The sequence below is a fragment of the Phyllostomus hastatus genome, unplaced genomic scaffold, assembly GCF_019186645.2.
Source record: "Phyllostomus hastatus isolate PE091 unplaced genomic scaffold, TTU_PhHast_1.1 phas_scaffold_555, whole genome shotgun sequence".
NCBI lineage: Eukaryota > Metazoa > Chordata > Mammalia > Chiroptera > Phyllostomidae > Phyllostomus > Phyllostomus hastatus.
The window spans coordinates 7643359-7668163 of record NW_025334036.1 but is presented as its reverse complement, the minus strand read 5'-3'; positions in this window follow the sequence as shown (position 1 = coordinate 7668163).

Below are 24805 nucleotides of genomic sequence, written 5' to 3'. Positions count from 1 at the left end.
CTCTCAAATTTCTACATTGATAGTTGCTCCCAACCTCTGAGGTTAGTAGCCATATGGTAGTCCAATATGGCACTTCATACTCCACTTGTTATCCAGGAGGTGATTTTCTGGTGAACATAAATCCACATCGGAGCAGGCACCATAAAAGGGGGACCCGGGCTGGGGGAGCCAGAGGGCCTCGCCAGATTTGGGCAGCAGACAATGGTTTCCCTTTTCGGTGTAAGGATGCAATTGTGTCCATAGTTTGTCTTTTTGTTGCCTATGTCTACCCAGGGTATCCCTGAAAAAAAAAAATGCCTAAAGCCATGAACAACATGGGGGAAAAATTGTTTTGGTTTCGGGGGAAGCCATTTCTTCCATGCCATTCTTCAAAGAGCTTGCATTTTTAAGCCTTTCTTAATGGAATATGTCAATTTGTAAGTGCATATATGTTTCAGTTCCTGTATTTCAGTCCATAAAAGTAGAGATAATATGATAGTGAGCTTCCATGGGTGTCCATAGATAGCTTCAAAAGATAAGGCCTCTTTAAAAAAATATCATCATTGCTGTAAAATTTTGTATCGGTAATTATTGTTATTAAATACCCAATCGGCTTACAGAGTAGTGAGGACTTGATCAAAAAAGCCTTTTTCCTGGTATTGAGAGGCCTGTCTGCACGGGTCACTAGCGACTCTCCATTTCCACAGATGCGGAAGCAAGGCTCTGAAAACACGACGAGCGTGCCCTCCAAAGCTGCACGGCCGGCAAGGAGCGGACTCTGCCACCAAAGTCAGTTGTATCCATGGCTTCGCCCCCCCACTCCTGAGTTTCTGAGCTCCCAGGATGCAGCCTTACACTTCAAGAAGCGGGGCCAGTGTGGACAGGGCCAAAGTCAACCCTGAAGTGGAAACGATATTCGACCGGTCCCACGTCTGCAGAACTGGGACTTTGGGACGACAAGAATGTGCCTTAATGCGTACGATGCATTCGCTCGCACACAGGACATGCGGGGGTGAGCCTAGCGTCTCCGAGGGCGGCGCGTCCGGGTGCTGCCATCCTGCTTCAGGTGCCTCTTCTCACTTGTCCTCTGGGTGTTGCCACGGAATTATAAATGTTGTATTTTGAACGTCATTGTACCCTTTCCCCACGGTCAATGCTATACATTCCATGTGGAAGTTCTAAGTAAGTACTCACTATTATTAATATTACAAACTCCTCCATTAAAGTTTTCTCCAGTATTTGTCTAAAATTTTATTCCGACTGCCTAGAATGGATTATGTGATACTTGGAATAGCTCCCCAAGCTCAACTGAACAAGCAGTAAAAATGTTATAAAATGTCTAATAGTATGTATCCCAAACCCCAGAGGACTCATTATATATTTTGGATTTTCTGCATGACAGTACTCTCTGACCTTGGCACAGGTCATCACAATGGGCTTTCGTTAATTACATGGTTTACTCTGTCAGCTTCGACAGGGCGACCTGTGTGATTCCAAATGTCTGTAGGATTTTGTTTCTTAGCTGGTTACTAAATTTTAGGCGGCATGAGATATTTTACCTGAAGCCTTAAAAATCATTCAATGTTCTTTTAATGCAAGTGTATCGAAGTATTTATGTTCTCTACTTTTTAAGTTAATAGTAGGTTTGATTTATTTTATATTGACTGGGTATAACTTTATGTGTAAAGTAGAGCTTTCCCCCTTTGCATTTAAAAAAAAAAGTATATTGCTTTTTGCCCTGGCTGCTGTGGCTCAGTGGACTGAGTGCTGGCCCGAGAAGTGAAAAGTTGCTGGTTCAAATCCCAGTCAGGGCACATGCCTGGGTTGCTGGCCAGGTCCCCAGTTGGGGACTTGCAAGAGGCAACTGATGGATGTTTCTCTCACACATCGATGTTTCTCTCCCTCTCTTTCTCCCTCCCTTACCTAAAAAGTAAATAAATAAAGTCTTTAAAAAAATAAAAATAAAAAGTATACTGGTATTCTTATTTCAAAACTAAGGAAACCAAGATTGGTGGAGGCTGATGAAACCCCAGTGGCCTCAGTGGGTGGGTGCGTGGAGCACTGCCTCGCAGCAGTGTCCCTGGCTTCTCTGCTCAGCACCCCATCCTTAGTCACTGCCCCGCCCGCCTGCCCCAGAGCCCCTGAAAGCCCCTGCAGCACATCGATCAGCGTGGGATGAGGTCTCGGGTTTTAAAAGGTGAGTTCGATTTTACTCCAACAATGATTCGACTGAACCAGATGAACACCTTTTTTAGCTGCGGGTCTTCTGTCTGGTAGAGAAATCAGCAGCTGGTAACTCAGAGCCATGGCAGGTTATTGTAACATGGGTAAACACTAATGTCCCTCCTTTGTTCAGCTCTAGTGGGCAGCCAGAGGAGCTGCACATCAAAGAGGGAGTCGGGCCTCTCACCTCCTTTAACCTTTCAAAACAGGTCCGCCCGGGGACCAAAGGAAAACTCATGTGCATGCAAGGCAACTGCTATTTCTTTTTATGTATGAAGCCCAGCACCATTCTTCAGTGAGCTGGCCTCCCCACGCTTAATTCACTTAACACTCCATTGCTCCAATGTGAGCGAATTTTGTTAAGATTTTCCCGTTTGGTATTTGTGAAAATTGGTAGGGAGGGGAATAAAAAAAAAAAAACAGGAACAAATAGCTCTGGGCAAAACCAGGCATCTGAGAACAGATGGCGTGTGAGCTCCTACCACTGAGCATGGCTGACAAACCGTATCAGTGACCTGTCCCGTCCGCAGCGACTGTGAGGTTTGTGAGTGAGAGTCCCCAGCAAAGCCAGAAGCTCCCCCGTGACCTTGACTTCACTTTGCACGAGCGCCACCAAACACATCTTTACTGGGAGCAGGATGGGAGGAGAACAGCGACAGCCAAGTCCTTTTTAGTGAAAATACTACAGGAAAAGGGGGCCCTGTGGTGCCATGGAGAGAAAGAGTACGAATTACCACCACCCACTCTGATCGGAGGGGATGCTGAGAGTGTGTGGGCAGTTGTCTAATGAGCCCCAAAAAGAATTTTCACAAGCTGGGAAAAGTGGAACCTTACTAGCGACCATGAATCCCGCCTCCACCTTTTGTCTGCTATTGATTCCCCTCTCTCCTTCCCCAAAGGTACAAAATAAATCAAAAACAACAATTAAAAAAAACATTTAACTTGACTAAATATCACTTTTAAATCAGGGGTACACTTATTTTTCTAGTAGCCTCATTTGCAAACCTCAAAGTCATCAATCACCTGGAACAGCCCTTTGATTTCCACCTTGCCCTTTAATCCTACGTATTTTTCTTTAATTGTCTCTCAGATGTGTGGCTTTCTGTCTTCCTCATTGCCAGTCACACTCCTAATTCATACTCGCGTCTTTTCAAACCTGGAACCCTGTGACTGCCTCCCATCTGGTCTCTTTGTCTTAAGTCTAGTGATCGCACACTGTAACTGCGAGAACGCTTCGAGAAACTTCCCTTCCCCCACCTCACGGAGGCCTCAGGGGGCTCTGTCCCCACCACCACCCTCTCAGATGATTATTTAGTTCCTCAATATATAATATATTTGAATATTTCTGCCTCATCAATTCCCACATACTGTCATCTTGCCAAGATGACCTTAGTGGCTCTGAGTCCCTACACTTTACGTTCTGATTTTAAAGCCTGTCATAAGTCTGACCAGTATGGCCACAGTCACTTATTCATTCAACATATATTTATTCGTCCGCCACCAAAAGGCACTGTGCTTAGAGCTGGAATCCTGGGCCAAACCATGTCCCTCCCCCTCAGCGAAGCTCACATTCTATTGAACAGAGACAGACAATAAATGAATCGGTGAAATACATAGAGTGTAGCGTATCATAGGTGGCGGAGGCAAACAGAGCAGGGGAAGCAGAGAGAGAAGGCCTGGCATTGGCGTGCACTTGTGATTTTGCAAAGGAAAGAGGAAGACAACTGGGACGGGAAAAACCTGTGTAGAAGCGGTCACATGTTTTTGAACTTCAGCAAGCGGACCAGGGGAGCCGGACTGCAGGCAAAGAAAGGGGGAGAGCAGAAGATACTGTCAGATAACAGAAGGCCCAGTCCTGTAGAAACCTGTGGGACGCTGTAAGGACTCGGACTGTGTCAGAAACAGGGGGGTAGCTGCCGTCAGCAGATTCTGAGCAGAAAGGTAGCAAGGGTCACCAGGGTGCTCTTTGGAGAGCAGACTTTTGGGAGTAAGGGCAGAGTAAGATGGTCCAGTGAGGACACATGGGCCATAATCCAGGTGATGGCAATGATGTTTTGCACCAAGGGTGTAACAGGAGTTGGTGAAAAGCAACTAAAGTCTAGGTACGTTCTAAGGATTGTGCCAACAAGGCATTTTTGACACATTTGAGGGGGAGCATGAGGAGAGACGTTAAGGGTTATGGCCTGGCTACGTGGAAGGATGGCATTACCATTTACTGAGAACAGGTCGTGGGGAGGAAATCGGCGGTTTGGCTTTGACTGTGGAAAGTCTGAAGAACTTCGGGGCTACCCAAATGAACGTGGACATCCACCTGACACTCCCTCCCACTGCCCCTGATCTGGACTCCGTGCCACGTGTTCCGAGACTGTACCTAATAATTCACGGCAGAGCCACAGAATGGAAGTGGAAAACTCCTGTGGACAACTTTGGAGTGAAAATAACTGTCACTGAAACTTGGCTATGGGGAGCTAGAAAATTCACTTAAATGTCTTTGAGCTTACATGACTTTTTAAAAATGGGGATAAATATAATAATTCTATCCCACAAATTTATAAGAATTTAATAAGAACAGTTATTTGAAAACAGTCTGTAAACTAGAGTGTTAAATAAATAGGAGATTGTCTTTTCCTGTTTTATATTTTCCACAAATCTTAGCAACAGTCAGCTTTTCTCCCTTACTTAGAGTTCAAGATACTTAGAAGACGGGATTTCTCATCTATTTTCACCCTTTATTGCTGGCTGTACGGTGTCTTGTACATGGCAGAAATTTAATAAAAGTAAAATGGTTCAATTCAGTTTAACTCAAAATCAATTACAAGAATGAATGAATAAAATGAGCACATTTGTATTTGTTTATTTTCTGAACACAGTTTCATGGAAGAATTTTATCCATGAAGGTTCAAAATGTACACCTAGACTATAGCCCATACATGGGTCCAGGTTCTTTTAGCTCAATGTTGTGGTCTTAGCAAATACATAGAGAAGATGCCAAGTGAAATTTGAGTTTCAAGTAAACAAAAAATAATTTTTAGTAGGAAGACATCTCATGCAATATATGGGACATACACTAAAATATTTTTTCCGTTTATCTGAATTCATATCTAACTGGACACTAATTCAAATTTAAATAGTGCATGGGAACACAACAAAACATTGTTTTTGTCTGAAACTCAAATTTAACGGAAAATCCTTTGTTTTACCTAGCGACCTGTGAGTCCAGTCACAATGGAAGGAATTCAACTCCAAGCGGCTGAGACCGATGCGGAGGAATCTCGTGGACCGCTGCCCCGCTGCTGGGAGGTCAAGGCGCCCCGCGGCGTCTGCTGGCCAATGGGGCGCGGGGCTCCCGCACCATCAGAAGTCTCACTTCTGCTTATTTCTGCAGTTCTCTGCGTGAGCCTCATTACTTCTGATGGTCTCATTCCGCCAGACACTTGAGGCTCCCATCTTCCTAGAGTTTTCATCAGACAGGAAAATGCCCTTTGTAATTGGTGGCTGTCACATAACCCTAGACAAGGTCTGGGTTCATTGTCCAGGTCCAGATCACCTACCCGCCCCCTCCCCCCGCCCCCACAGTGCAGTGGCTGTGGAGGCAGGAAGCGGGTATCGGATTGTAAAACGTTCCCACGTCTAGACCAAATACTCTGGCCATGGAAGTATAGGGACCCTGGAGCCATTCCAGGTCATGTATTTGGAAAGGAAAGGGGAAGCTAGTTCTCCAGGTAGGGAGGAGGAGATTTCCAAAAAGAAGAAGGGATTCAGAATGAAGAAAATAAGAAATATCCACTCTCACTGGGCGTCTAAATGAAAAAGATTTTTACACCAGTGCTCTTAAACTGACTTCTTTTCCTTCATTTTGATTGACAGTTTCATGGAATTCTGGGCAATTCATTCCACTGTGACAAGTATCTAGCTGCGTGCTCCATTTCTTGTGAGTCTTCTTAAGAAGACTCATGAGAAATTAATTGTGGAATAGTTTCATATAATGTTAGGGTCAAACCTTGTCTGGAGTGAGGCCCCCCCCCTCATGCTTTTGCTGCGATAGAGACATTCCACACCAGTAAGAGAGCCGATGTCCCCTCGTTCAGTGAGTCCTGTGTTGCCTGGCTGGTGCTTGGCAATTCTGCAAATAACTCCTGGAAAATGTATGCAAATCTAAGTGGCCAGTTCATAATTTCATCCCTGAGGAAGCTAGACAGTCATTTTAGTATGTAATGCACGCATAACCCAGGGTCTAAATTGAAAACGAGCATGTTTTAAACAAGTTCAGTGGAAGGAATTAACAGTAGAACTAAAAACACCATATGCTTATAACAGGAAAAGTCGCTCAGAGCAATATGCTGTAATGATATAATTGAGTAAAGATCCAATTGCATCAGGACAAAAGCTAAGACACTGAGTAAGTTAAGCCTGGTAACTTATGCTGCCTAGTTAAATTGATATTTCAAAAGCAACGAGACTCCTGTTGTCTTTTATTTACATTAAGGAAGAAAAATATCTCTGGCTGGACTTCTGCTTCTAGCGATGATGAACTAGGCAGTTTGGACTAGTGAGGATATCCAGAGAAGTGGGTTATATATTCTCTTTGAAGGTAGAAGGTTACTAACAGGACTGTGAAAAATGGCTAGGCCAAGACACAGAACAGGCCAGAGATCCAGTGAGAAAGAGTCTAAGATTTAGGGTCGCTTTTACCCTGCGGGAAGTTGCTATTCCGTCCTGAAGACCGAGGGATCATCGGTGATTCTGACCATCTGGGAGAACAGAGGATCAGGGATTAGAATCCAGAGCTCAGAAAAGGGGGCCCGCATGAAAACCCTCCTGGGCACTGAGTCACAGAAGAGTTACAGTTTAGGAAGCAGAGTGGAGTGGAAGTGGACAGGGCCTCAAAGAGACGGCAGCTCAGCTTTGAATCATCTCAATCAGCAAATTGGATGAAGAGAATTCCAGATTGCTAATGCTTCCAGTACCTGGCAGAAACACTGTAAATCACTTCTGGAAGAAGATACATCATCCTAGGCTTTGCATTATTTCTACAAACAGTTTTCGGGGAATAATTTACAGTGCACGATAAAATATCACCAGCTTATAAAACAATAAAGAAAAACCAGAAGGAACTTCAAACACTACACAAAGCCTCTTAAAGGTTTGAGATATTGGAGCTATCAAATATGAAATTTTAAATAAATGGGCTTACTATATTCCAGGAGATAGCAGAAATAATGCAGAAGTTAAGATAAAAATCAAAAAGAGAATTTAAAAAAGTACCTGGAACTCAGTTATAATATAAAGTATGATATCTCAAAACGTTTGGAACACAGCTAAAGCCATGCTAAAAGGAAAATTTATAGCCCTTGTAAATAAGAGCGGCCGAAAAGCAATAATCTTAAAATTACTTATAGCTTAGAGAGAGAGAGCAAGAAACTAAACTCAAAGGAAACACAAGAAATGAAATGATAAATATAAAGCAAAAATTAATGAAATAGAAAATAAATACGTAATAGAATCAACAAAGCGCAAGTGGTTTGTTTGAAAAAATAGTATACTTCTTGCAGTCATGGTGAGTTTTGCAAGATCATTTAACACAAACAAATCAATAAAAACTATTTTATTGCTAATGTCCTGGGTCTATCACATATAATGGGTCTATCACATATAAAGAACTTCTATAAATCAATAAGAAGAAAAAGGTAACTAAATTTAAAAATGAACAAGAGACTTGGGAAGGCACTTTATAAAAGGCTATAGCCAAAAGAGTGATAATATACAAAATAATACTCAATGTCATCACTTGTAACAGAAACAAAATATAAATTATAAGGTAATATCACTAATAATGCACCAGAAAGTCTAATTTTTTTTTAAAAAAAATGCTATGTGCAGTAATGTATGCACCCATACATGGCTACCAGGAGTGTGAATTGGTCACAAGCACTTTGAAGAATTGCTTAGGATTTTTTCTCACATTGAAGATGTGTGTATTCAAACACACCAAGAGACAGATACAGGAAAGTTCACAGGCACACCATTGCTAATAGACCTCAACCCAAAGTAACCAAATGGAATGGGAAATCATTTATGATCATGTAATAGTGGAATATACACGAACACCAATGAACTAGGGTTCCCAGCAAAACCTTGATGAGTCTCCCAAGCATAACGTAGAGAAATGAAGCTGGCCACAAAGGAGTACAAAGTTTATATTCAATGCTAAGTTCAAGAACCGGGAAAACTAAGCTATCATGTTTAAGGGTGCACATGTAGGTGCTTCATGTATAAGGAGAACAAAGAAATAGTTTATTTTCAAGTTGTGAGGGCTGAGACCTTCTGGGGAAGGAAGGAGGCAGTGGACGGTAAGGAGTTTGCTGGGGGCCGGTTCTGGGAGCAGTAATACTCGTTGATATGTGTGTTGTCTGCCCATGCATTTGTTATTAATAACCTACTGAGTTCCCCGGTACATGGCAGTGATATTTTTCGTGTGTGTTATATCCCCAATAAGTAAAGCTTTTAAAACGAGGGTAAATAGCCAAGGCTGTTAAGCTTGAAGCTTCTTAACTGCACATCAGGTTGCCTAAGATCACAGAGCAGGTCTCGATGCCCTCCCCACCACCCACGTTTTTTGGGAGAAGACAGTTCCCCCCTCTTTGATCTCTCTCTCAGAACCCTGAGAGCATCTACTCTCAGCCTCTCTTCCTGAAATTGAACTTAGTCATCTAACGTTCTAGGAACATGGGGTGCCACTTAAAAATTCCCTTTTTCTTGTAGTGATATCAAAATAGAGGGGTTAGTGTGTTTTACCGTGTGTCAGCTGCACCGGCTGCTTCTATAATATAATTGAGCTGCCCCCCATGGATTGAAAAGGGCCAAACTGATTTGCACTCCATTTTGTGAGAGATTATGCCTTAAGACAAGGAGATGCCTGACACCCTCCCTAAAACACAGAAAACTGTATTTTCAATGCCACATGTAGGCTATGCCTCCATGTGTTTGACCTTAGGCTGATTTAATATGCACATTTTCTCATGTATTTCTACACACTGGAATTTGGAGAAAGTCAAGTACAGAGGATAATGACACAACATGATACCTCTGGTCCATTGCCATGCAACTCTGAATAGAAAACAGAGACATCTGAAGGAAGGGTTCTGTGTCTGATGCCTTTTAAAACATTCACATTGCTGTTGTGTAATGATGTGACTGGCCTTGGAGTCTTAAAAATTTGAAAACAATATGCAACATGGAATCTATGGGTAATATATGTATCAAATAGTCACGTCAACCATCATGAAAAGATCACAGAATTCAGAAAATATAGGTTCACATTCGGGCCCTACCTCCTACTGGTATGTGATTCAAGATCATTTTCTCCATGGGCTTAGCTCTTGCATGGAATGTGGGGTGTATAGTAGGTGCTCAATAAATTCTGGCTGCGCATTTACAACAAAGTCCAAAAACAATACATTGGGGAATAATTTAAAGGAAAGACACCATATTTGGAAACATACCTTAAGAGATGACTGATGCCTAATTTGATGGGGGTTTTTTATCCCTCTTTCAGAAGGCAAAGGAGGAAGATTAGGAATGGAATGCACACTGCTGTAGCATTGAGCCCATGCCTCTGACACTCCTTTGGAGCTTTTTCTTTCCCCGCCCCAAGGTGAACGCCAGGGTTCCACGGGGCTCAGGAGACAGCCCTCTCTTCCGGTGACAGAAGGGCTCTCTGATCGCCCGCACTGACCCTCCCTGCCTGAGTCCCCATCTCCGTACTGGTCATATCCAAATGCACATCCCCAGCACCGTTGCCCTTCCTGAGCTCCAGACCCCAGAAGCCGCGAAACAGATGCTTCCTGCATTCAGCCTGCATGCAGCTCTTTCTCTTTGAGAGGGATATTTTAATAAAGCTGAGCATACTAAATGCTGAGCCTTGACAGCACACTTCAGCCTGAGCTATATATATCCCAGCAGCCAGTCAACCAGAGGTGACCTGGAAGGGTCCTCCGGCTTCCGCTGGCGCTTTGAGGAATGGAGTTCACCTAGAGTTATGATTGGTTCGGAGCCTCGGGCAGTAAATGTGTAGCTGTCTGCACAGACGTCTATTTTAGCTCTACAGTTATTGCTGTGACAGTCTCATGTACTTGCAGTGGGACTCTGGCTGCTATCATAACCCTGTCATATGCAAGTTTTAATTCATTTAATTGTTTGGAAAGTTAGTTTTCCATCAGAGAGAAGGCTACCCCTGACTTTCATTGGAAGTATAATTAAACGTGTGGCATCCTGGCCTCGTGAAGACTTAATTCACTTCGCCTAGATTTGTACTCCAGCGTCTCAAAATAATTTCCACCCAAATAATTGGTGTTTCCCTGGAAAATAGTGATGGGGAAAATGTTCATCACTTCTGCCCCAGTCACTCATTTATTTAACAGCATTTATGAAGCTCCAGGTACTAGGCTAGTCAGCGAGAACCTCAAAATTAAATAAAAAACTCACTGACTACAAAAATTCAATGGAGTGTTGTGGATTGGGGGCAGCAAGGGGAGGAGAATATGGTACACATTAAAAGACACCATGTGATCTGTAATAAAGGTACTTATCTCCCTCATTAAATCTTTTGAAAAACTGTTCTACGTGTTTCCTTTTTTTCCATCACTCTTCACATCTCTCCAATTTTTGTTTGGCCCCGACATGCCCCTAAAAAGTCTCCAACCAAGTCTGCCAATGACTTCTTTACTTCTAAAAACTATACGGAAGTTTACCGGTCTCAGTTTTACTCACTTCCTTGAGAGTTAGGACTTCTGGCCTCATCCGCATGTTGCCACGCTCCTCCAAAAGGTCTTTTGGCTTCTCTTTCCTTACGTGCAGGAGGCTTTTCCTCCCTCCCTGCAACTCCTCCTCCCTGGGACTGGACTGCCTTTGTGGACTCCGGAGGCTCACGTGTATGACCCAACAAGGAAGACACCTTCTTACGTTTCCCGCTGACCACTTACAGATGGTTCATTGTGATGGCCCATGACTCGCCCTCTGGAGTGCATAAACTTCACTTTGATCCTGCTTATGTTTCAAGCTCTCACGTGTGCCTAGAACTTTTAAAAAAAAATGTGTTGAATATCGAATGACTCAAAGTGTGTCCAAAATATTGCTGGGAGCCTAGTGGAGGGAGTAGTTCATTTAGCCTTGACAATGACTACAGGTTTTGTAATGGAAACGACATTGGAACTGGGCCTTGAAAGAATGGGAAGAATGATACAAAATTATGTGTCTGTCACGGAGCAGATACCTCTGTTATGTGCCTCCTCGCCACCTAGTAAGGTAAACTGCAGCTGAGCTGATGGTTCTGACCATCCCTGCCATTCAAATGTGATCTTCTTCCTCCGTATGGTATTCAAATGAGGTGTTGGTCGGCATTAGCCACTCCTAAACCGCCTGGATTCTCACTCGGGGAGAAGGTGACCTCTCTGTAAAGGGCGTTCAGTCTCCAGACCAAGGCTTTGTTAGCTCACAAAGTCAGATGCAAATCAGAGGCTAAATTAGTATTATTTCAGCTTGTACCTTTAATCAGCAGAGGTCAGAGAACAAAGACGGGGCTGGGGAGAGCGCGAGGCTCACGGCGGAGGATTATTACTCCGCGGCTGCTCCGTCACGTGGACACCTCTCCCCCAGTTCTGGGTTATAAAACCGCCCGGCCCGGGGCTGCCTTCGGATTACAGCCCCTTGAAGTGATAAACATGCTGTTTCCCTGAGATTTGCCCCAGGAGATAAACATTTCCGATGGGTTTTTCTGACAAAGCCAAGAAAGCTAATAATTGCCATGTCAGGCAAAGAAAAAAAACGTGAAAACTAATTCGGTGTGATCCCTTATGAAAGAGGGAAAAAGAGCAAAGATGATTCACCACTGGAAGCTTGAATTGTCAGAGCCCTTTGAGGATCTTTTGAGTAAGCGCATCCGCCAGGTTATAAATAATGACAACAGACAGTAATTTGCATGGATTAGGGTTGTTAACATTTATCAATTTCTGCATTTTAAAATACTCCCAAATTGATTAGGAGTGTCTCTTTGTAGTGAAGGATTGATAGTGGGAGGGAAGGAATCTGATGAATTTAAAACTCAGATGAGAGAAAGCAAAACCGTTCAGATCTAAACGGAGATACCATTAGTGGTTCCCATAAATCAAATCATGTTTATAGTAAGGATACAGTTGAATTACCATCTGGACTTTTTAACCTTGACATTTATTTCCGAATCATTCCCTAATATTGGAAGTAAACTTAACCCTTCCTTTCATCTCCAGGGTTTGCCTTGATGCCAGTTCTGAGAGAGATGATCTGATTTTTGACGGGGACGGAATGTCACTGTGTGGCATGAGGTTGGAAGAACCAGAGAAAATTCTTGCGTAACATTAAGCTATGAGAGAAAGAAAACATGCTTAGCTTTAAAACCAGATCAGCTGAGAGGAATTTAAAGGGAAGTCAGTGGGTGGGGACTAAGGGGAAGTCTGTATTCCAACTGTGTGAGTTTAGGGCACATAGATGAGGCTTAAGTAGGCAATTAAATTGATACACACACACACACACACACACACACACCCAATCTGTGTAGCTGTAGACAAGCTTGACTACAAAGAGAGAGTGAGCTACATGGATTTTCTAAGGCTCTAATTAAATGGCTAAATAATTTTAATCAAGTCACTTACATCTAGAACCTTTGGGGGCTCCTATTTTTCTTATCAGCTTTCTACTAATAGTGTTTTTACAGTGATAGAAAGGAAAAGCCAAAATTCACATGCAAAGTCCCCTTTTCTTTTAAATTTCTTGATTTTTAAGACTTTGCAAGGCAAGACTTACCAGCCGCTTCAATAACTAGTCATGGGCTGAGCATGAACCGGGTGCTCCAGTAGCGAAGGCAGGGACTTGGGCTGGGTCCTGGGCAGGGCTAGGGGGAGGGCAGGGGCTGAACAGAGGGTTGGGTGCTGGCCCCGAGCCACAAGAGACATGGCAGTTGTCAATCATGTTTGCAACCGGATCACGGAAAAGCAACTCTGATGATCAAGATAGTCATTGTTAACCTTAATAGTAATAGACATCACTCTAAACGCAAAGACATACGATACAGGGGGAAGTTCATAAAATACAAGGCTGTAGAGTATAAAGGCAGAAGAATACAGACTTTGAAAATGAGAAAAGCCTAGGTTCAGATTTTAGCTGTCTCCCAGCTTCCTGGGAGAAAGAAAGTGGGCATGTTTCTGAAATTTCTCCAGTCCAAGTTTTCTTCCTCCACAAGATGCAGATAATATCTACCTGGCAATTTTAACATAAGGCCTAACTAAAAGACAATATAGATATTTGTTTGGTATGTGGTAGATGACAGCAACCATTGTTTAGATAAATAAAGCATTTTTACCAATGTGTCCTTTACTGAATTATGGGGACATGGCTGGGTGGATTTATACTGAACTGAAAAGGCGTAGGTCTTAAGATGAAGTCCCAGCAGCACGTATGAAATTCATATGTGAGGGGCTTAAACAAGCTGCAGAAAAACGAAGAAACGATAGAGCAGACCACTCGTGGCTTCAGGTATCAGCCCCCCACCCTGCCACGTAAGTCAGAATGGAGTTCGGCCCAAACAGAAAGTTCCAAAGTGCCTTTGAGTGACTTTCCACCCGGTATGTGCTGTGTTCCAGGGCAATTACCAACTTTATTAATGGTTAATGATTCTCCTCATCAACCCCAGGGAAGAGGGGGATGGGTAGGGATTTCATACCACCAAGCACAGAACTTTTCCATTCACTTGACCGATCAACTGGGGAGACTGTTAAGGGGAAAAAAGATTTTTGTTTCTTCTCTCCCTAGCTTGTTCACCCTAGGATTTTCCCACAGTGGATTTATGGCATCTCACTTTCTGACCCCTTCCCAAAAAAGAATTTGAGCTAATGTGCTGGGGTGGACGGCGGCCCATCATTCCTGCCAAGGTGGGGTTCCTTCAAAGGCATTTCAGTCTGGAGAACATTTGTGCAAGATGACGGGTCCACTTTGGAAGTGACTGGTTGGAAAACGATCTGAAATTAATCTAGAATGGTGAGTCTAATTCCTGTGTGATTGGAGTCGAACTTTAGGAGCAGAGAAAGTCAATCACTCAGAACTGGAATCTTCGAAATTATCTTATCCTCTCCAGCTGCGAGACAGCTCTGATCTCATGATTAACATGTTTCTGAAGTTCAACATTTCTAGTGCCAAGAGGACTAAAATGTGTACTTTTTAGAAAAATATATTGCTCTCACTGGAGATTCTCTCTCCCTGTCTTGCTTCTTCAAATTTTACAGTGAAAGTCATTTATGGGATAGGGCATATTTTTTCTGATTTTACACATAAACTGGTTCATTTGTCACTTTCAACTGTATTCAGTCTGTGTCATTTATAATTGTGAGTGTCAGGAACTTTGGTCCAAAGGAGAAACTACCTATCAAAGCAATCTAATTGAAGAAAAGTGAGTGTCATGTACTCCATTTTGTTTTTAAGTTTCTGTTTCCTTTTCAGCATAAATAAGAACAATCTGGCTCCGAAACTTGGCTCCTGGGACTGTGACGAGCTTCTGCTACATGGGCCTTGCCCCGAGCTGATCGGGGGAATCTCTTTGTCTGGGGACTTTCTTTAGAAATGCATCGGTGTCCAAACTGCTTTCAAAGGTCGCCTCGATAAGTTTCTTTGTGTTATTGTATCTTCCACTTGGAGCTGAAGGTTTTTTTTCACCCAGCCCTTATTATAGATGACCTAACATTTTGCTCCGGGGCTGATGCCAGAATCCTTTTCCTTTAGTTCCTGGCAAGGCTACTGCCATTTCCTCTCTCCCTCCTTCCTGAATTTACCTAAACCCAAGTTCCAGGCTTTTGTTGAAATGCTTTTCTCCCTTCCGCCCTTGTGTGCCCCCTGTCACATTATCTGCAGAAGGTTGCAACCAACTTCCCTTCACTGTGGACACAGGAAGGGGAAATGAAGAGGCGAGAAGTTACTGATCTGATTCTCGAGGTCAAGGGTGTGGGGAGGGTGAATGAACAATTCTCAATAGCTTTCACTGCAGTGTGGGCTCTCCTTTGTTGACCATCCCTGGCTATTGTGTTGGGAAGGCTTTTAATAACCGCCCACAGAACTGACTAAATGGCAATACCAGGATGAAAAGGACTGGGTAAAAAATCATACGTGCGCAGATGCGTGGATACATACATAGCAGATACCCAGCTGTTTCCAGAGGATTTAATGTGCCTGCGTCTTTTCTCGCCCATCCCAGGCAGTACCAAACCAACTCTATTGTATGGAACCCTCACCGCATCACAATGAAAGGAGTACTGTTTTTACCAGGTTCCCAGGGAGAAAACTGAACACTGAGGCCTCGGGAGCAGTGGTGCGGCCTTAAGTCACACACAAGCAGCAGAGGCACCGTTCAAATGCACGTCTGTACCTTGGCCTCTGTAATAATGCTGCTGCGAACACAGGGGAGACAACATGGCATGGTGTCAGACTTAGAGCAGCGATCACATCATAAGGCACATAAACGTTGAATCACTACATCAATGTGCATCTGAAACGAATATAATATTATACGCCAACTACACCTCCATTAAAAATAAAGGTATGCCCACCTGTCCCCGCTCGTCCCGACCTCTCATCTTGCTCTAACGGACAAGCACACGTGCTGTTGACTTGGAAACCAAACTTTCAGACTACGATAACTCTTCCCCATCAAAAGGGCAGTGAGATTATCTTTCGCATTTAAATGATTCTTTTCCGGTGCAGCAGGCTCATTAATGTGAGCACATTGCCATTCTTCCGACCCAGGGATACTTGGACGACGGCTCTCAAGGTGCCCACAGGTCATTCACTGGCAACCCGTCTCCTGCAGAATCTTCATTCCCATAATTAGACCCCTCTGCTCCACCACCTCTGCAGGGCTGGTGGTAGCCCTGTGGCCCTTCCTTCCCATTTATGGTGATTGTGAACAGGGCTCCGAGTCACACCGCAGGCAGGACCCTGCTCTGAACAGGGCTCGGGGAACCAGGGGGCCGACGCCTGGCATGTCACGGACAAGGCAGGGATCACACCAAAGCCAAGCCCACGAACTTGAGCTCCCCAAGACAATTGAGAGGGTGCTTTGAAAAGCACAGGAATAGATGACTAAATACACAAATGCCTTGGATTTATCATTAGTGCTCTGTAAGTGTCGGAACGAATGAAGCAACACATCAAAGGTAGCATCTGTGTCAAGGAGGAAGGGCTCTGCACACGTGAGTAGTGGAGAGAAAGACGCTGGGCACCAGGAGGAGGTGCTATGCCCGATGCTAGGGCCAGCTCCAGGTCCGAAGAAGCAACCCTTCACGTGAACGTCTCTGTGGCCAGCCCCAAGCAGGGAAGCCACGGGTAAAGGGAAGAAGAAAAGAGCAGAGAGGAAATGGAGGCTAAGGGAGTGAGCCACATGGAGGAGTCAGTGAGGACACACAGAAGGGATCTTTGGTCCTTACTCTCAATGTAGAAAATTGTCTTCTCTGAGGCCCCATTCAAGGGCACACAGTAAAAGCAGCTGATGGAGGAAAATAACATGGCAACCAGAGGTCAAGCAGGTGGCTGGGAGGAGGATCCAGGCCCCCTGGCTCCTGGTCCGGTCCAGGTGCTCCTCCTCCCCAGCTGGGGCCGTGCCCAAGACCACTGAGGGGATCCCCAGGCATCCGGACACAGCAAAATGAGGCAAAACTCACCAACTTCCGTGCAGTGCAAACGCAACCAAAAAGGGCCATTTCAGAGACATTAACCACATCGTTGCCTAACGGCCATATTGCCATGACAAAGGACATCATGAAACACACATTGATCCAATTCGGGATGCTTATAAGAAGTGGAGGAGAAGAATGTTTAAAGTGTTGTATACCTGAAACATTGAAAAATGCATTACTTTCTAAAGCTAAATTGTAAGGGTAGCTGAGAGCTTATGCTTATCAACATCATTTTAATTTTCTATTCTTAACCTGCTTTTTATGTCACATCCTTCAATGCCTTTGTTATCGACAAAACAAAACAGAAATTTTAAAAAACAAGTATTTTCTTCTAAAAGGAGGCAATGTATATCCACTGTAGAACATTTGGAAAATATGCAAACATATCGAGACTTTTTAAAAAGCCACCTATCAATGCAAACACATCCACATCTGGGAGCATGTGTGGGATGAAAGAGAGGGCTGAGACCTGGGTATGAAAACACTCAGGTCCAATGCCCACTACCCGTGGGGCTCTAGGAGAACTTGTGCCCTCGCGCCTGTTATCTCCAGCACAACACCGAGTCACTAAGAATGTCCATATCAAAGTGTTGCCTGAGAGGATGGAAAGATCTGTGTCTAGTGCCTTGGTGCACCAGTATTCCACAGGTTTCACTGATCACGAGCTGTTTACCCTGCCGATAACTCACTGGTAACTCGATAATCTGTGTATTAGAGCATTCCATGATTCTCCCTTTAGTAAAGACTTTTTAAATGTCAATCGGGAAAAGTTTTGTAATTTCATTTATATAGATCCTAAGAAGGCTTACTGATGCAAGCATTCATAGACATTTGACAATTTTGATTGATAGTATATAGTAGATTTTTGAGTATTACAGTCTAACTGATATTGCTATTCAATAGGTAAATGCTTATTTTGTTATGTCGACTTTTAACTGGCCATTTTAGAGAATTCTCTTATTCATTCCAGTACATTTTTTTTCAGTTAATTCTCTTGGATTTTTCAGTTAGCCAGTTATTACAAATGATAATAATTATGTTTTATATTTCACATTTATTTATTTTTCTTGTCATGTTGCATTTGTTAGCATTTTAAGAACAATGTTACATAGTAACACTAATAGCTAGAATTACTCTTCCTGACTTTAATGGAATGACTCTAGTGCTTTACAAGTAAGCATAGTATTGGCTACTTATTTTATCAAAATATATTTTCATGCTAGAGAAGTCATTCAATCAATACATTTGTTAAAATTTTTTTATTCCAAATGTATGTTGAACTTGGAGGATTTTGAGATGAGGAGATTTTTCCTACTTTGATATATTGATGATATAGAATATCGATCTCTTTCTATGGAATGATCCTCATAGTCATTATTTTATCATGGAATATTAATGACCATTAATAAGCTACTGACTTTGTATTCATTAATTATATAACATTGATTTTCATTTAGTGTGAGAGTAATTTGTTCAGTAGTGGGAAGCCATAAATATACAAAGATATTTAGACTAACTGACTCCTCTATAGCTTAGCAGGGCAACTACCATGGAGGAAAAGATGATGTACTAGGAAATAATGAAACTTGAAACAATTGCTTGGATGCTTAGGGCACTTTTTCCTAAATTTTTCAACCATAAAGATGTTTATTCTTTTCCATTATAGGGGCTGTATGAGACTGACCTTGTCACACTCACTTAAAGCCTTCCGGTGGTACCCATTGCCCACCAGAAATGTCTAATGTTTCTGTTCAGTACATCAGGCCCTCCAGCACAGCACCCCTTCCTCCTCCACCCCTCTTTTTTATTGAGAAACTATTGGTGTAGCCTTGGTTAATGTAACTGTACAGGCCCCAGGTGTACAGTTCTGTAACACTTCATCTGTATCGTGCACTCTGTGTTCACCACCCTGAGCCAAGTCTCCTTCCGTCACCATTTATCCCTCCTTTACCCTTTTCCACCTCCCCCATCCCCCTTCCCCCATGCTGTTGTCTGTGTCTGTGAGATTTTTGTTTTGTTTTTTGCTTTACCCTTTCACGTTTTCACCCAGCCCCACACACCATCTCCCCTCTGACAGCTGTCAGTCTGTTCTCTACCCATGAGCCTGCCTCTTCAGATTCATTTCTGACCAGCTGCTTCCTCCAACTTTACGCCTGGAGCTCTCCAAATGCATCCAAGTCTGTAACACCTCTTGCCCTTTCGGAGCTGATCTCGCCTTCCTGGAAAGTTCTTTGCTACCTTTCTCAAAGGTTAACTCCTCAATTGTGTTTTACGATCTGTCAAAACATCACCCCAGCCGGGACCACTTTCCTTTCTGTGTGCCTCCAAAAACTAGTTGCAAAGGGCAACTGTCGAGAACCCACCATGTCCTATTGAGATTATCTTTCCGGGAGTCTTTCTTCCTGCCCTTCCTCGTGGTAGGCACTGAACTAAATTGCCCCATCATCTGAAATATTTTGTCTAAAAATCTATTTTTATAGTTGTCTTTTCTATTGAATCAAAAGCTTATAGCTGCCTAGTAGCGCTTTTAAGATCAGGCTGAGATAAGATCAAGATACATTGGGATATACTGAACTGTATCATCCAGATCAAAAGCAGATGATATCGGCATTTTTGTAACTTTACAGAGAAACAGGTACGGTCTCTGTTGGACCCTTTAAAAGGTTTCAGGAGCTCAAAGACCCCCATTGGTGCTCCTGGGATTGGTTAAACGCCCTCTGGGGTTTTCTGATTTCTAGTTTACCTCCAAGAGCCAGTTGAACTTTTATGAGCAAGAAAACAAAAATAAAATGAAAAACATGTAGGCCTCTTTCGTCTATGCATTTTGAATGAGTTCCCAGAAGTGCTATAGCAGTGTTTTCAACATACTAAGGCATCTGTGGTAACATGTGTTATTGGTCTCAATCAAAGATAATTCCAACTACTATATCCATGCATCCCTTTGGCATACCTGCTGGATTAGACAGGGTTATCTCCTGGTTCTTCACAATTCTTATCACACACACATACACTAATACAATATTAGAAAGAAGAGAGTGGCTAACACGTCCCTAAAAACTGATGGGTTTTGAAGGATATATAAGACATCAGAGACTGCCTGAGGCAACACCCTCATTTTTCCAATGGCAAAGGTGGTTCAAAGAAGAAAGTATTGAACCTAGTCACACAGCTGGTTAGTAGCAGATCTGGCAGTGACCTCATGCCCCAAGTCCCATCCCAGGCCTGTGTCCATCACAGTGACAACCCTCCCTACTACCCAACACTTGGTCTACATGAAAAATAAGAATGATGGAGTATTGGCCCTGGCTGGGAAGTTCAGTTGATTAGAGTGTCACTCCAGTCTGCCAAGGTCACGGGTTCAGTTCCCAGCCAGGGCACATACCAGAATCAATCTGAATGCATCAATAAGTGGGAACAACAAATTCATGTGTCTCTCTCTCTCTTTCTCTCTCCAGTCTTCTCTCTCTCTCTCAAATCAATACATATTTTAAAAAGGAAAAGAAAATGATATGGGAACTGAGGCAAATTAATTGTTTTCTATTTTATAGGCAAAAGCAAATTACCTCGTTTTGCTTCACCTCTGTTTAGGACGAATCATACTCTCTCTCTAACCATGCAGATACTCGCCTCGGGCCCCACTTCAGAAGTCCACACACCAGATTTCAGGGGCATGCGACATGCAGCATTTGCATGGTGTTGCACTGGCTCACGTTTTCTCTGGGATCCTGCCTTCTGTTCTTGCCACATTTCTTTTGTGTATAAAATCACGGGGCAGTACTCCAGCTTGCAGTTCAGCTGGCTGACAGAACAGAAATGGAATCAATCCCTGGGAGCAATAGATTCAACCCTGGGAACCTCTAGCACATGCTGGCAGCTGCTAGCGAGCCTTGTGCGGTACATGCCTCCCAGGGATTTCCTGGGATGTTGCTTTTTAAGAGAAACATTTATAAAAACTACCCACTGTGCAAATCTAACATCGGTTAGTGGTTTCCATACAACTTGTGGAGGCATTTCAGAATCCTAGGAAGAGAAAGTAGTGACTGTCCTGTGAAGGGGACTGCTGAGGGAAACGGGGCCCTGAGCTCTTAGGGGAAAAAAAAAGTCTGTTGGAGACAGGAGTGCTGGGTTCTGACTCTTTCTTTGCCTCCTCCTTGCTCTGTTAGAGAGAAATCTGACTACAGGAACACGATTCTAAGTACCCCTAGAATCTTATTTTTCAAGAGTGTAAGAAACAAGCAAACAAACAAAACCCAACAATTTAAGTATGTAAGAAGCAAGAAAAGATATGAAGAAATTCAAAAGAGAGAGAAACAAATAGAGAAATATACCAAAATATCCTCAAATGGATACACATCAATATAATAACATTGGACTATTTTGCACACATGAAATGAAAATTAATTAATTAGTTAATGATCACTTCCATTCAAGTAAAAGTGCAGTTGCATCAGAGCCTGTGTTTATTGGTTTAAAATGGGTTAAATTTCTATCAATACTTTGGAAAGCAAGTTATCAATAGGTTGAAAAATACTTGGAAGTACTCACACCGCTTGATCCAGAAACACCCCAGTATATTTTTATCCCCTTGACCAAAAAGACAAGCTAAGCACAAAGACACTTTATTTCATTTATTTACAATAGGTTATGATTATTATTTATATAGAACATTTCGTAATTGGGGAATTTATAGTTTAATGTCCAGCAAAAATAAAACTATTATTTTATGTTTGAGGAATAAAATTTATTTATTTTCTTTCTCTCCCTTTAAAGAGGTTATCTCTTTTTTGAGGTTGATGTGTTAATGCAAACTGCATTTGGATATTTGTGCATTTGAATGTATAAACAAAATATATATGTATATATCTATATCTATATAGTATATACATATGTGTGTTATTTAAACGATAACTTACTTTTCTGCATTTTGTTTGGAATCTATGGTAGCTTTCCTCTCTTTGGCATTATCATTACGACATCTATCTGTGCTGATTCATGTGAATCTACAGTTGAACAGAATGGTATTTCATTGAATTATAAGCTACAATCTATTCAAGTCCCATCTTAATGACAGCTTAGCTTAGTGGTTCTGAATGCGAGCTCTAAGGCAGATTTCTGGGCTCTATCATCCCTAGTGCGTGACTTCTATTTGCTTTGTGATTTGGGGGAAGTTATTTAACTGTCGTACCTTGGTTTACCCAGATGGGTATCACAAGAGTACAAACCACAGAGTCATTTTGAGGATTAAATTACATAATACAAATGAAAAGTTTAAAGGCGTTTTTGGAAAATAAGCAAGGCCCTGGCAAAAAAATTAGTTCGTATTACAAACAGGGCTACAGGGAACACCCTCATACCTGTCTCATGAGATCTCTGGATTGTGGCACACGCAGTGCCCAGCGCACATGGATGGTGCCCAGGTGCATGCCCACCAGCGCCTCCCACATCCTAACCACACGTCGCAGTAGTCAGACAGCAGCCATGTGCATATATTCAATGACAAAAAAAGTCAGTGTATGGAATATGCATTAAATAACACCGCCTACAAGTTAATAAAAATATTCTTTTTTTTAGATTTATTTATTTATTTATTTATTTTTAGAGAGGGAAGGAAGGGAGAAAGAGAGAGAGAGAGAAACATCAATGTGCGGTTGCTGGGGGCCATGGCCTGCAACCCAGGCACGTGCCCTGACTGGGAATCGAACCTGCGATGCTTTGGTTCGCAGCCCACGCTCAATCCACTGAGCTACGCCAGGCAGGGCATAAAATATTCTTATTAAAAAAAGGAAAGTCAGTCTGAAGAGAAAATTTGCTAAAAAAGAAACTTGGTGATGAAGAGTTAAAGGGGATAATTGACTAATTTGTGTTAGAAATCTTGTTAGTAAGTAACCCAATGTACCTTTAACACACATCCCCCCAAACCACAACTGGCCTTTGTCCACTACATTTTTTCCCTGTTAATCAGGCAACGATCGAATCTTTTCTTCTCTGAGTGATGTGTAACAGCAGCATCCTTCCCCTGGTGTCAGAGTGTTAAACAAAAACATTTTTTCTAGGAAGATTTTTTTCTGAGCCAAAATTAGCTAGAACAACTTGTAACACGTGCTGTGTTATCCATGGATGGATGGATGCATTAAAAAAAAGTCTGTGTAGTTGTTTCTACAAATGTATGAGTGTAACAGGTGTCCAGGCACACATGTGTTTTTCAGAGCTACTGGCGATAAAAGGAGTTGATGTAAGTGATCTCCATTAACATAGCCACATGGCTAACACAGCTATTCATTTCAATTCACATGTATTGAAATCGAACAGGAATTTGGCAACTTGGAGTAACCAGGGGTTGGTCTGCTTGCGGGCTTCTGAAATATATGAGGGGGAAAAAACCTTTCCTATCCAATCTTTGACATGCTATGTTCCAAAAGATTTTTTATTTTAACCCCAGTCTTAATTGCCCTTCAGTATCAAAATTAATTGTGTTTTCCGCTAAAAGGCCAGTGCAGCTTAAGGTTGCTCTAGGGTCTCAGCAGCCGATGCATCTTCTGTAAGTGGCTTGATTGCCGTCTGCAGAGAGGAGTGCTGGGAAAGATGTGCTTGACCGAGGCTATACATTACAGTCCAATTAGTGTGAGGATCACTCCATGAGTCTTTAACTTTATCTAGTGACTGTTGGAGTCTCTAATGGAGCCCACAGACGCAGTGGGGAGGAATGCAGAATCCACCCTCTTTGCCAGCAGAAGGGGAACGGCTTTGGCTCTGTGCCAAGGGACGGCCAAGGCGGCTTCTCTCAATTTTCCTGTCCCCTACGTGTCTCTACGACCCCTGCCATCCAAATGAATTAAAAAGAAAACTCACAGTCTTCAAGGTGTGTGTCAGTATAGGCGGCACTCAGTGTAGGTCTACAGTCAGGGACCTTGGTCAGGATTTCAGGCTCTTTGAGTTGGGTTATTAAAATTCCTTAAGCCTTCGATTCCTCAATGAATAATGAAAATGGTAGTTTCATTGCCATCATAGAATTATTGGAATTATTAACTAGCATCTTGATTTAAAGAATCATAACTGACAAATAACAAGCAGTTTGTATATGTTTCTATTGCACTATTATTTTAGGTTAGAGAATAATAGTTCTGAATGGGCTCTGAACATTCATGTTCACTCATCACGACTGTTCATCCTGTGGTCTTCCAAAGTCCGCTGCCCCGCCACTTTCTTCACGGCCTGTATCCCTCTCCGGTCATCGGGCATTTCCTAGGCCCCCCTGAGCTCAGCTCTCATTCTGTGGTAGAGGTTCGAGTGTGGGAATTCTCTGACCCACGTCATGGAAGGGCGGGCCCCATCCAACCCGTGTCTTGTGATGCCCGCTTGTCAGCACGGCCTTCCGGCAACGATCGCTCCTATCGTCCTTTCCGAAAGGGTGACCTTCCCCTTGACCCGAGGCTGGCAGGGAAGCCTCTGCTCTCCTTCCTGACCCTCCACTTGGCCATCTCTCTCGGCGTTCTTCCATCTCCCACTGGACACGTTACTGGTTCTACTGAGACCGAGGAGAACTTAGGCTACCTGATACCCGAGGACTCAGGACTTTCCTTCCTTGATTTTCCTTCTTTGAGAACAGAGCCTTTCCTTCTCGGACACCAGGCTAAGCAGAGGACATATTCATTGTGTCAGTCAAGGGGGAAAGTTTCACAAAAGGTCAAAGGAAATTCAACATAGTGAAGGTCGGGGTCATCCACCATATTGGCTCTCAGTAGCGCCCTTGAAAGGACCTCAGGGGGTCTCTGCAGAGTCTGCACAAGGTCGCCCCCCACCTTCAACGCCGGCTCTATGGTACGCAAAGGCTGTTCCCCATGCACTTCTGTGGC